The sequence below is a fragment of the Corylus avellana genome, chromosome ca4, assembly GCF_901000735.1.
Source record: "Corylus avellana chromosome ca4, CavTom2PMs-1.0".
Classification (NCBI taxonomy): Eukaryota; Viridiplantae; Streptophyta; class Magnoliopsida; order Fagales; family Betulaceae; genus Corylus; species Corylus avellana.
Window position 1 is genome coordinate 14,552,073 of NC_081544.1, and position 14,619 is coordinate 14,566,691.

The 14,619-nt window shown below is 40.9% G+C and overlaps 1 pseudogene; it reads left to right on the forward strand.

Annotated features, from left to right (window-relative positions):
* LOC132178100 (uncharacterized) overlaps positions 1-9,963 on the forward strand; it is a 189,899-nt pseudogene extending 179,936 nt beyond the window's left edge.
* Positions 9,964-14,619: the final 4,656 nt, after the last annotated feature.

Below are 14,619 nucleotides of genomic sequence, written 5' to 3' on the forward strand. Positions count from 1 at the left end.
ACCCTTTATAAAACGCACCTTCCTCCTCATTTCTTCATTTCACTTTTAGAAAACTCTTGCCTTCTCAGAGCTCTCCATTTTCGTCCTTCCTAAGCTTTCTGCAACTCCTTTCTTTCTCCCTGGCTTGCTTCCACTCTAACCATTTCCATCAATACTACTTTTTGAGAATGGTATTCATCAGAGTCTCGGTCAGATCGGTGCCATCTACCGATCCTTTCGTCGATTTAACTAGCCCAGTTCTTGACTACCTAAATTTCATTCTTCCTCTCATTGAACCCACGGTTGATCATCTTCGGTTAAGCGTGACCCACTTACAAATTCAAAGTGATTACCCGTGCATTCCTCGATCTTTATTTCCCGAGTTTCTTTACCTCATCGGTCGCAATGAAGGATGGGACTCCAACGGTCTGGGGAACTTATGTCTGGCTCTGTGGAAAGCCAGCCTAATGAAAGCCGATGAATCTCGGATTAGAAGGTCTTGCTTCATTCCTCAATCGGTCAGTTTGCACTTTGATGAAGAGCAAACCGAGGCAGTGGAGGTACCGAGGAGGACGAGGTATACCTCTACAAAGCCATGTTTAGAACTGGTTTCAAGCTTCCTTTCCCGAGAATTATTCGAGAATTACTCAATTATCTCAACCTGGCTCCTCATCAGATTGTGCCGAACGGTTCGAGGTACTTTTGTGCCTTCGTGGTCCTATGGCCACGCGTTCTTGGGGAGAAACACTCCCAAACTGTTCGGGAGTTTCTGAAGGTGTATTGGCTCACCAAGAATCCTTGATCCGATGTACTCTTCACCTTCCAAGTCAGAAAGAAGGTGAAGTGCATCCACTTACGAACCACCTTCTCTAGCAACAAGAAGTGGTAGAATTCCTTCTTCTATGCTTCGGGGCACTAGGAGTTTTCACCTTCAGAGGGTGTAGAAGGTCTGAAGGTACCTCGGGAAATAAAGGTTCCTTCAGCTGAAGGTAATTTTTTTTTTTTTTAACAAGTAAATCTTCGGCTGACAATAATTCTTAGCAGGACAAGAGGATCTTGTCTTGACCGAGGAGGAAGAGGATCGAGTTGAAACGATCCTAGAATTCGTTCGGGCGAGGAAAAACGAGAAGTTAATGGACTTTGATGTCCTGGCCACCACGGTCAACTTGGAGAAATACTTGGTGTACCCCCCAGCTGGAGGGTCGGGTAGCGCCACTCCATCGAGGAATAGGGTAGCTCCCGAGGCTTCGAGGAGGATAGTTGCCGAGGCTCCGAGGAGAGTTGAGAAAGTGGTGGAGCCTCCGAGGGGAGATGTTGCCAGAAGAGGCAAAGACAAGGTCGACAAGCCTTCTAGGAAGTCTACCACAGAGAAGGGCAAAAGGAAGGTGACCGAAGCTTCCCCAAGAATTCCTGCACCGGTCAAACACCAAGCCTTTCCAACTCCGCTGAGGCTAGTGGATGAACCCGAGGATCCGGATGTCCCACCTTTGAAGTGGAAAAAGTCCGAGAGATCCAAAGCTAGTTCGGGGTCGAGTAAGCCTCCCACCTTCCTGGGCATGTTCACCGAGGTCATTGGTGACTCGAAGAAAAACTTTCCCTCCAAATAGAGGGTTCGTTTGCTGGGGGACTTCGAGAACGCCCTCGGATATAGCTATGCAAGGCCGCTAGAAGTTCAGCCAATTGCTGCCATGCCCATTTCTGAGGTTCCTAGGGAGCCCCTAACTCCCTCAATTTTTTGCTCAAATGAGGAGTCCCTAGGCCACGTGGAGCGCCTCCTAGAGGAAGTCGCTGCTCACATACCTTGACACTCTAAAGCCTTGGCGGAGGAGACTGTCGTTATAGAGATTGTCGAGAGCGATGGTGCGGCCATGCTGATTCCAAAGGAGGCCAAGTCTGGAAGTCCCTCAGTGGTGTCTGTGGTTGACAATGCTGAAATTGATTCTAAGACCATGGATGCCGAGGTTGCTGAAGAAACCGAGGAGATGCCTCCTAAAATGCTTCGTGAAACCAAGGTCGGATCTTGCTCCTGAAAATTGCCTCGAGAAATCGAGGTTAATCTTCAAGCTAGGGAAGTGCTGAGTCAAACCAAGGATCATACTACCGAGGCTTCCCAACCAGCTAATTCCTCGAAGGAACCCATACGGTTAGCTGGACGATTGGGAGGCCCCTCTCTGATTTGGGCAAGGATTTGCTGGAGAATCCTTTCAGCACCTTAGTGGGCTTGATTCCCTTGGATCACCTAACGGGTATTGGTGACTAGTCTCCTAGGGAATTAATGGAGCGGATGATCTTCTACCAAATTATCATAAGTGTTTCTTTCTCCTTTCTTCGGTTTGTCATTTTTTTTTTTTTCTGTAACCTTCTCATAACTTCACTCATTATGTTTCTCTTTTACAGAGTTTCATGAAGAAGATATGCCTATACTGTGACTTCAAGAAACTTCTTCAAGGCTCGACTTCGGAGACTGAGGAGTTGAAGAAGAAACTAGAGGAGTCCGAGGCTAAGAACCCCAAGTTGAGAGAACTCATGGCTCAGCAGAACAATGACCTTCTCCTCGTGGGTCAACAGTAGTCTTTGTTGCAAGCCAAAGCCACCCAAGCCACCGAGGCCAACACCGAAGCTAACTCTCGGATTCTGGGTTTGGAAGCTAAACTGAAGGCCCTTAAGGAAAATTATGGGAAACTTGAAGAGGGATCACTCCATTGTTAAGGAGGATCTAAAGCTGCCTGGAAGAGAAGTTCATCGAGGTTGATCTTCTGTGTACTGTGTTGCTAGAACAACATCAAGGAGCCCAAGATGAAGCCTTGGTTCAACGATTAAAGGCCGAGGAGTCAAAGCAGAAGGCTGCTGAGACGAGGGCAAAGGGTTTCAAGGCCAAATTTAAGCATGTGAAGAGGCAACTACGCCATGCCAAGGATAAGGCTCAGAATTACTTCAAACAGTTTTCCTTTGGATTTTGGATCTGAGATCAAGGTTGGGCTCGAGGATAAACCGTGGGTTTCGAGACCTTGTAGAATCTGGCCTTTAACTCATCATGCTTTATTAATCTAAACACCATTGAACCCGAATCCTGTCCTCCTGAAGCTGAGGCTATTGAAGAGCTTGTTCGTCTTGGCCAAGAGCAAATGCCAGATGCTCCAGGCATTACTGAGTTCGGCTATAAGCCCACCGAGAACGCTTCAAAGCAAAGTGTAGCTTCGGGTAGTGTAAGGGTTCCAAAGCCTGAGAACAAATGAACTATTGTATGTTGTGCAAATATCTACCTAAATTAATAGGTCAATAATTGTACGTTTTACCTGTAAGTGCACAAGGTCAACATAGTAGTATAGGGTGCAAGTACAGGATCATTCCCACAAGAATTTCTGAATTTCCGTTTAAAAATAAATTCCTTAAGTAAAATAGAGATGGAGTTGATAATAATAAAAATGTAGGGTTTTGATATCCACCACTAATTATATTCAACTAATATAACAATATGCCAATGCTTTGATCGTGTTATGCATATCTAATGTTTGCCAATCTAAGGGCATGGGTGTATACTCCTTAAGCTATAGATTTCCCTAAGCAACGAGTTAGGCATGGGTGTATACTCTAACTCTTTTCTTTCCTAAAGGATTTAGCATGGTATATACTAAGTTGTTCTATAGAAAAGCATATGTTCTATGGAAATCGACAAACACACGAGGCCTAGGGCATGGGTGTATACTCCCGGTTCCCCATGTTGATTAACCCAAGAATTGTGGTGTGGATTCTTTTGTTACTTATGTTAAACCCAGGACTCGGTCATCCAAATTGATCTAACTAACTAGTCCATACCACATGCATATGTTGATCAGGCACACACATATGAGGAATTCATGCAAGTAGGTATTAATCAAGTTAAATAGCACAACAAGATCTTCACAAAGGTGCCAATATTGAAATATAAATTTAACATAACTAGGGCTTCAATCTAACCCTACTAAGTAAATTAGCTACACATAGAGTTGATGTTAAACATCTTCATAAAAGAAAAGAAAAGAATAAACCCGAGACTTGAACTTCAAGAGCTCCTCTTCTTCTCCTCCTCAAGCCTCTTAATTCTAAAGGCTTAAGGGTCTATTTATAGGTTTTAGAAGTCCTAGACAAAGTAGTAAACCTAGGGATTTCGTAAGGTTTTGAGACCTATTACAATTGGGAGATGGAAAACCCTAATATGGAAAGAGTGACACTTTGGCTGCCACTTGATGTGTCTCCTGTGCAAGGGTGCGATCGATCGCAGCCCGTGTGCGCTCGATCGCAGGTCTGCGATCGATCCTTCTTTTGGCATGCGCTCGATCGCTCCTAGCTTGCTTTGTGTTGTGTCCTCTCGGGCACTGCGCTCGATCACAGGTACCCTGTGATTGATCGCAGTGTCAGGGAGCTCCAATTTTCTCCATCTTCTCTTTTTGAGCCCAAATCACCTAGTTTTACTTCATTTCCTTCCAAAAGCCTATAAAAGTATGAAAAACACAAAAAGGAATTAAAATGGCCTAATTAACCAAAACCAAAGGATTAAAACATGTAAGTTAAGGGCTGAAAATATGAATATTTTAGCACTTATCATTGTACTATTTTGAGAAACTATTGATGAAAAGTTCCTTTTTAGCCTTGCCTTGCTTGTCTTCCTCTTTCTTTTTGCAATCTTTAAAAATAAACTTGAAAAGTTTAATTTTTTGAATGCTTGGCTGAATGCTTGGCCTCAGGAAAGCACCCTTACAGTTGTATTTCACCGAGTGTTTAGCCTTAGAATGAGCCTTCTACTGAGGCTTTTCATTCTTAAAATGGGCTAATTTCAAAAAGTGTCTTAACGGCTATATTTCTTGAACTTTTATCCTCGGGAAAGTGCCTCAATGGCTATATTTCTCTGGGGTATTTTAACCTTAGAACGATCATTCTTTAGAGGCCTTTTGTTCTTTAGATGGGTTAAGCTTGGAAAGCGCCCTTACGGCAATATTTCTCGAACATTATCCTCGGGAAAGTGCCTCAATGGCTATATTTCTTTGAGGTGTTTTAGCCTTCTTCAGAGGCTTCTAATTCTTTAGTTGGGATAAGTTTGGAAAGCGCCTTTACGGCTATTTTTCTCAAACGTGGGTGATGTGTGCAAAATATTGCATATTTGGACCCCTTAATTACTTTTGTTAATCCTTTAGCTATGTTATTATTTGATGTTCTGGGTTAGTTTTTTGTTTTAGTATTTTATAGGTTGCTAAGGGAAAACCGCGGGATTTATGCGAAAGTTGCACATTTTGGGGAGAAGCATCCATCAGGCCTACGATCGAGCCCAGTGCAACCACGATCGAGCACAGATGCGCCCAATCCAAAGCAAATCGCGCGCGCATGCTTGCACGACAAGGGAAACTTATGTGCTCGAGTGCGCTCGAGCACACCAAGTGTGCGATCGAGCACACCTGTCCGATCTGCCAGCGTGTTTTATTCAAATTTAACTTGTAAAACTAGGCCTATAAATAGATAATTATCAGACTAGTTTAAGAAGGCTATGAAGTACGAAATTCCAAACGAGAAAGAAGAGAGATCTAGAGTTTTCTAACTTTTGGATCTCAACTTTGTGATTTCATAAGTTGTAAGTACTCAATTTTCATTATGAATTCAATCAATTTTGTTTCGTCTTTCAATAAAATGATAGGCTAAACCCTCAACTAAGGTTGAAGATGAAGCCTCACTTATGATTAGCAACTATGTTTCATGTATGTAATGTTTCCCAATTTAATGCTTTAATTGCCCTATTGTTTTGCTTCTAATCAATTGGATTGAATGATTCTTGGATATCTTTTGTTATTCAAGGATACACTTGATGATTTAAGATAATTCAATACAATTGATTGCTTGGTTTTATTTGCTAAAAATTGGGCTTCCCTTGTGATTTATTCTCTGGATACAATTGATGTTTTGATAAATATTGGACATCTTCTTGTGATTTACGGATACAGTAGATGATTTAATTGATATTAGATTTTTTTTGTGATTTGGTTTATGAATGGATACATGGGATGTTTTGATTATTTATTTGAAGCAATAGTAAAACAAACCTAAGATTTATTTGTGAGAACTTCGAAAAATATTATAGATCATGGAACTATGTCGCTATGAATTTGTGAGTGCGGATTCTAAAACCCTAGTGCTTTCATTAGATTTCATTCACTTTAATTTTTTTATGGTTTTGATTTTTCATTCAAACAAAAATCTCTTAAAAATTGGAACTAGGTTAAGGTTTAATTACTTTAGATTTTCAATTTGTTTTCATGTGAGGACTTTCTTGGAGATGTGTGACTTGATTAAATTACAAAATTTCTCAAAGGAGTCGGTGCGTCTTCGGCTATTTCCTTTTTCCCTACATGATAGGGCAAAAACCGGGTTACACTCCAAGAGGCCTAGATCCATCACTTCTTAGGAAATGTTGCAGAGCAAATTCTACAACAAATACTTTCTAATCTCCAAAATCAATGATCTTTGTCAACAGATCACCAACTTCAGGCAAAAAAAGGGAGAGAAATTCAGTGATAGCTGGGAGAAGTTTAAAGTGCTGACTACGAAGTGCCCACCCCACGGTTTTGAGAATGAGAGGATCGTTCAATATTTCTACAAGGGACTCAAACAGAGTGTAACCTGCTTAAGTCTATGAATGGTGGAGAATTCTTAAATTTTACGAAGGATGAAGCCTATAAAACTTTGGATGAACTGTCCGAAGGTGCACAACAATGGGATTTTCAAGATAGTGGGGGTAGACAACTTGCAGCTCCTAAGACAGGAGGCCTCTATGAGGTGAAGAATGATGCTGACATAAGGGGGGAACTTAAGGATCTCAGGCGTCAGCTTGACGCTATGGCCTTAAACAAACCAGTGAATGCAATGGATACTTACCAAGTTGACGTATGCGGGTTATGTGCCAACCCAATGCACTTCACTCAAAACTACCCATCTTTGTCAACAGTTGCTGAGTACCCAACGGAGCAAGTCAATTCCTTCAATGAGTACAGAAAACCCACAAATGAACCATTTTTTGAGACTTACAATCTAGGGTGGCGGAATCACCCAAATTTCTTTTGGAAGCAGAATCAGCCACTAAACTAGGGAGGTACCTTTACTCAAGCTCAAAATCAGTTTCGGCCATCTCAACAAGCTCAACCGTCCGCCTATCAGTCCACCACTCAAGTGCCACAACCTGCATCATAGTTATCATTGGAAGACACGCTTAAAGCATTCATGTAGACAGCTAACCATTTCTTACAGTCAACCGACCAGGCTGTACATGAGCTTAAGAACTTAAGAATGAGTTCAGGGACTCAAAGAACCTCACTCATCAAGCTATATCAAAGATGGAAGGGCAAATTGGCCAGCTAGCCAATCAAGTGGGGGAAAGAGAAAGAGGAAAGTTCCCAAGTCAATCTGTGCCTAACCCAAAATGACAGTTCGTTATTGGAAGTTCCTCCGCCTCTACTCATGGTTAGGAGCATGTGCAAACCATCACCACTCTGAGGTCAAGAAAACAAGTGGATAATCAAGTGGCCACACTTGAAGAGGCCATTAAGGCTACAAAAGAGGAGGAAAGCCTGGACAAGCTTGCAGAAGATGCTGGATAGGACACTGTCATTCTAAGTGCTGAGAATATTTGCAGGGAGGTATTCCTAAAGCTCCATATCCAGAGCGACTGATAGCTCCAAAGAAATGCTCAAAGTTTGACGACATTCTAGAAGTGTTCAAGCAGGTGCAGATCAACATTTCATTCCTAAATACCATCCAGCAAGTGCCTTCTTACTCCAAATTTCTGAAAGATTTGGTTACCATAAAAAGGAAGATGAATGTCCCCAAGAAAGCTTTCCTGACAAAGTAGGTCAGCTCTATTTGACAATACAAGATCCCTGTCAAGTACTAGGACCCTGGATGTCCTACAATTGCTTGCATGATTGGTGACAACCGAGTTAATAGAGCTCTGTTGGATATGGGGGCTAGTGTAAATCTCCTGCCATATTCAGTCTATGTTCAACCGGGATTGGGTGAGCTAAAACCCACTTCGATTATACTTCAGTTGGCTGACATAACTGTGAAGGTTTCAAGGGGAATTGTTGAAGATGATCTAATCAAAGTTGATAAGTTCTACTACCCTGTGGACTTCAATGTCTTAGATACAGAACCTGTTATAAATGTGGAGCTCCAAATTCCAATCATATTAGGGCAACCCCTTTTAGCTACAGCTAATGCCCTAATCAACTGTAGGACTGGACTCATGAAGATATCCTTTGGAAACATGACATTGGAGCTAAATATCTTCGATATCAGCAGGCAGCCATTTGAGCACGAGGTCAGAAGTACATGCTTAATTGAGGAGATAGTGGAGGAGAATGTCAATGAACCGACTATTGAAGACCCCGTGGGAGAATGCCTTATTGCATTTGGAGGTGACATTGACCTGGACACATTACTGGAGCAAGCTGACGCTTTGTTGGACTCAACTTCTGGGATAGAGACTGATATGGGGGAACCCACTGATCCATCTTCATCGGCGCTGAACCTATCAAGCGGGAGTTGAAGCCTCTACCAGACAACCTGAAGTATAAATATTTGGATTCCACTGAATCTCTGCCAGTAATCATTGCTGGTGATCTGGATGAAACTCAAGAACAAGAGTTGTTGGATGTGTTGAGAAAACATAGAGAAGCCATAGGGTGGTCTATTGGAGACATAAAGGGAATCAATCCTGCAGTGGTGATGCACAAGATTCACTTAGAAGAAAATGCTAAAACCTGTCATGAGCCGCAGAGACGGTTGAATCCGGCAATGCAAGAGGTAGTGCGAGCCGAGGTGATCAAACTTCTAAATGAGGGAATCATATACCCAATCTTTGACAGCAAATGGGTGAGTCCCATCCATGTGATGCCCAAGAAGGTGGGGATTACAATTATTAAGAACAAAGACAATGAGTTGGTCCCAACTCGTGTCTAGTCGGGATGGAGAGTGTGCATCGACTATAGGAAGCTAAATGCTGTTACAAGAAAAGATCACTTTCCTCCACCTTTCATTGATCAGATGGTGGAGAGATTGGTTGGCCATGATTACTACTACTTCCTTGATGGCTGCTCTGGCTACAATCCAGTCCCGCTAGATCCCAAAGATCAAGAGAAGACCACATTCACTTGTCCTCTCGGTACATTTGCTTATCGTTGTATGCCTTTCGGGTTGTGCAATGCACTTGCTACTTTTTAGCGGTGCATGATCAACATCTTCTTAGATATGGTTGAACGTCAGCTGGAGGTATTCATGGATGACTTCTTAGTCTTTGGTTCTTCATTTGGGGAGTGTGTGCATCATCTCACTTTGATGTCGGTACGGTATAAGGAGAAGAATTTGGTTTTGAATTGGGAGAAATGCCACTTCATAGTGAAACAAGGAATTGTTTTGGGGCATGTTATTTCCCATAGAGGAATCGAGGTTGACAAGGCTACGGTCGATCTGATCTCCAACCTTCCACCCCCAAGGATGATTAAAGAGATTGGGTCTTTTCTAGGACATGCTAGGTTCTACAAAAGATTCACCAAGGACTTCAGCAAGATTGCCAGACGTTTGTGCAACTTGCTTGCAAAAGATGCTACTTCTGATTTCAATGACAAATGCCAAACAACCTTTGAGGTTCTGAAGAAGAACTTAACCTCCACACCAATCATTCAGCCACCTAATTGGGGAGTGCTGTTCGAGATAATGTGTGATGCTTCCGATTATGCTCTGGGAGCCATGTTGGGGCAGAGAATGGAGAAGTTTCCTCATGTCATCTACTATGCCAACAAGACCTTGAATGACATACCACTCAACTACTCTACCACTAAAAATGAGATGTTGGTTGTAGTTTTTGCTTTGGATAAGTTTAGATCTTACTTGCTAGGACCTAAGGTCTTGGTCTACTCGGATCATGCTGCTCTAAAGTATCTTTTGTCAAAGAAAGATGCTAAATCTCGTCTCATTTGGTGGATTCTGTTGCTGCAGGAGTTTGATATTGAAATTCGGGACAAGAAGGGTTCCGAGAATGTGGTAGCTAACAACTTATCCAGGCTGGTTGTGGACTTCAATGAAGATGCACTGCCTATTGCTAAAACGTTCCCTAATGAACAAGTTATGCACATCTCTCAGACTCCTGCATCGTGGTTCGCAGACATTGTAAATTATCTTGTCACTACTCAAATGCAATCACATTGGACCAAGCAATACAAATCAAAATTCTTGGCGAGGGTGAAGTACTTCTTTTTGCAATGATCCTTACCTGTTCAAATATTGCCCAAATCAGATTACAAGGAGATGCATTCCTGAGAGTGACCACCAAAATGTCCTCTCTTTTTGTCATGATCATGCATGTAGAGGCCACTTCATTTCTAAAAAGACCACAACGAAGATTCTTCAAAGTGGATTCTATTGGCCCTCCATATTTCGTGATGCCCATGCCTACTATTCAGCATGTGTGAGATGTCAAAAGTTGGGGAGTGTTGGAAGAAGGAATATGATGCCACTGAATCCGATCCTTATTGTTGAGCTTTTTGGTGTTTAAGGCATCGACTTCATGGGACCCTTCCCTAATTCTTATGGGTACCACTTTATCCTTGTGGCAGTGGATTACATTTCCAAGTGGGTGGAGGCCATTGCATGCAAGACTAATGATCATAGAGTCGTGCTGCAATTTCTAAAGGAAAATGTGTTCGCATGTTTTGGGACACCATGTGCCATCATAGTGATGGGGAGAAGCATTTTTGCAACCGATTTTTTGAGCAACTCATGAAGAAATATGGCATCACTCATAATTTGCAACTCCCTACCATCCTCAGACAAGTAGGCAGGTTAAAATATCCAACAGAGAAATCAAAAGGATATTAGAGAAGATGGTGAACCCGACAAGGAAAGATTGGTCTCTTCGACTCAATGACGCTTTATGGGCATACTGGACTGCATTCAAGACTCCAATTGGCATGTCTCCCTACCGACTCGTGTATGGCAAGGCTTGCCACCTTCCTTTCAAATTGGAGCACCGAGCTTATTGGGTTATCAAGTAGCTGAATTTCAGTCTCACCAAGGCTGGCAATCAAAGGAAGCTACAGCTCGATGAATTACAAGAATTAATGAATGATGCCTACGACTATGCCAAGTAGTACAAAGCTCAGATAAAGAAGACTCATGACCAAAACATTTTGAGAAGATCATTTGAAGTTGGTCAGAAAGTCCTCCTTTACAACTCACGTCTGCATCTATTTTTAGGGAAGCTCAAATCCCGATGGCCTGGACCATTCATAGTGCTTACAGTTTCTACTCATGGAGCCATTGAGATCGAGGATCCAAAGAATGGAAGTACTCTTAAGGTCAATGATGAGCAGTTGAAGCCGTTCCGGGAACTAGAGATTCCGCAGATTGAGGAATTGCCCTTGGAGGACCCTACGTCTTCTACTTAATCATCTGCGGTGAAAAGTTTGGCTGAAGACTGTAAACTTAGCGCTTTTGGGAGGCACCCCTCTTTCCTTTTATTTTTTGTTTTTTGTCATTTGTTTTTGTTTTCTTTGTGATTATTTTTGTTGTTGTGTTTTTCAAGATGGGTGTTTTCACGAGTAAGTTTGGGGGACGTCTCTCTGCTCACTCCAGTTCTCTTCACCTCTTGGTATTGTATTTCTGCACACATTGAGGGCAATGTGTGATTCAAGTGTTGGGGTATGGAAAACCACTGTCCATTTTTCTTTCATTTTTTTTGTTTTCCTTTGTGTGCTATGTTGTTGTCAAGTTTGAGTTAAACTGTAACTGTGGTTTCATTTCATTGGCTAGTTGAAAGGGTTGGACATCATCATTATGTCATTAGGAGTCTAAGTTCTTTGACTTATTTTTGGGTAAAAGAGATTTTATATGTTTTGAGATAAATTTTTTTTATGAGCACATTAGCATGTTTTCTGTAAGGCATGATGTTTAAGCTTAAGCATGTTCCTTTTGAGATTTGTTGGATGACCTATTGATGAACCTTGGCTTGCAAGATATAAAAAATAAAAAATAAAAAAGGAAAAAGTGAAGAAAGATCATGTTGAGTTTTTCGTTGAGTAATCGGATCTCTTGCCTCATTAAACATTGAGTGTTCACGTCAAAAGGTGTGAAGTTCAAAGTTGATTTATGATATGGCTAGTCTGGCTTTGTAGCCTTTTTGACTTAAGTTAATAGGCCCTTAGGGATGTTCTACATCTAGTGTCCTAAAGCCATTTGGCTTGGGAGTCATTGGCCTAATACTTGTTACATGGGTCAATTAGAAAGCTTCATGGAGTTAGACATTGCAGAGCCTGTAAATGAAAAAAAAGAAATGCATATCTTGCCTTAGTTGTTTCATCTGTTAGGGATTCTTACAAATTTTATGGAACTTGTCTTCAGTTTACTCTGAAAGCTTCATGATTGAATGCTAATTTCACTTTACACTTTTCAAAATATATGATGTCTAAATTGTCCATTTGTGAGTAATTGATTATCGGTCCCACCTAGCAAGATACGGCTTAGCCAATAAATGTGAGCAGCAAGAAAACGGATGCAGGATTTCCTGTTGATTGTGATGATGGTGTTTGTCTTTTTAAGCTTGCTCATGAATAAGAACCATGGTTTGTGTGAAACTTATTTCTTGTTGACAGCATAGTATTTGAATATTTGTGGGCATTATTCCTGTTAAACCCTCACAAGACTTCACTCATCCACTAGGGATGCCTAGGGGTTTCAAAGGCTTGTTGCATATACTAAATGCAATTGTCTCTCCCGCGAAAGAGGACTTATGTTTATTGCTTTCATTTTATTTTTCGTTTTTTTTTTTTGCTAAGGGACTAGCAAAAGTTAAGTTTGGAGGTGTTTGATGTGTACCAAATATTGCATATTTGGACTCCTTAATTTACTTTTGTTAATCCTTTAGTTGTGTTATTATCTAATGTTGTGGGTTAGTTTTGTGTTTTTAGTGTTTAATAGGTTGCTAAGGGAAAACCGCGGAATTTATGCGAAAGTTGCACATTTAGGGGAGAAGTTGCCAACTGGCCTACGATCGAGCGCAGAACACTACGCTCGAGAGCACATGCGCTCGAGCCTCTAACACAACCACGATCGAGTGTAGATGTGCCCAATCCAAAGCACATCGCGCGCGCATGCCTAAGCAGCAAGGTGTGCGATCGAGCACACTTGTGTGATCTGGCAAGGAGTTTTATTCTAATCAACTTGTAAACCCTAGTTTTAGGCATATAAATAAATAATTATCATACTAGTTTAAGAAGGTTACGAAGTACGAAATTCTAGAGGAGCAAGAAGAGAGTTCTAGGGTTTTCTAAGTACGAAATTCCAGAGGATAAAGAAGAGAGTTCTAGGGTTTTCTAGCTTTTGGATCTCAATTTTATGATTTCATAACTTGCAATTACTCAATTTTCATTATGAATTCAATCAATTTTGTTTTGTCTTTCAATAAAATGAGAGCCTAAACCTCAACTAAGGTTGAAGATGAAGCCTCACTTATGATTAGCAACTTTGTTTCATGTATGTAATGTTTTCCAATTTAGTGCTTTAATTGCCCTATTGTTTTGCTTCTAATCAATTGGATTGAATGATTCTTGGTTATCTTTTGTGAGTCAAGGATACACTTGATGACTTAAGATAATTCAATACAATTGATTGCTTGGTTTTATTTGCTAAAAATTGGATTTCCCTTGTAATTTATTCTCTGGATACAATTAATGTTTTGATGAATATTGGATATCTTCTCGTGATTTACGGATACAGTAGATGATTTAATTGATATTAGATTTCTTTTGTGATTTGGGTTATGAATGGATACATGGGATGTTTTGATTATTTATTTGAAGAACTAGTAAAGCAAACCTATGATTTATTTATGAGAACTTTGGACAATATTATAGATCATGGAACTATGTTGCTATGAATTTGTGAGTGCGGATTCCGAAACCCCAGTGCTTCATCATTAGATTTCATTCACTTTAATTTGTTTATGCTTTTGGTTTTTCATTCAAACAAAAATTTCTAAAAAATTGGAACTAGGTTAGGGTTTAATTACTTCAAATTTAAATTTGTTTTCAATAATACAATTCTCTGAGGGATTGACCTCGCATTTGGACACCCTATTTCTACAAACGATTCGTGCACTTGCGAGTTAATATAATTTGACACATAAGTGGGCCTTGATGAAAGCGCCTTAATGGCTATGTTTCACCAAGGTATTTTAACCTTAGAATGGGCTTTCTTGAAGCTGTTCATTATTTTGTGGGTTAAGTTCGAAAAGCGCCTTTACAATATTTACGAACACTTGGTCTCGGGAAAGTACCTCTACGGCTATATTTCCCGAGGATATTGTTTGACACTGCAATTTCAAAAGATTTATTTATTGATGGTATGCTTTTACAACTGAAACAAAACATGGATCTTCTTGGTGAAATTACAACAATCAAACAAAATACTTCTTCAGATGCTCGACATTCCAAGGCCTCAGGAGTGCTTTTCCCTCTCCATCTTCAAGATGATAGGCTCCCGCTCTATGGCATCAACCTATCTTGTAAGATCCTTCCCAATTTGATGCTAGCTTCCCCTCGGCTGGGTCCTTGGTGGCGATGGTGACTT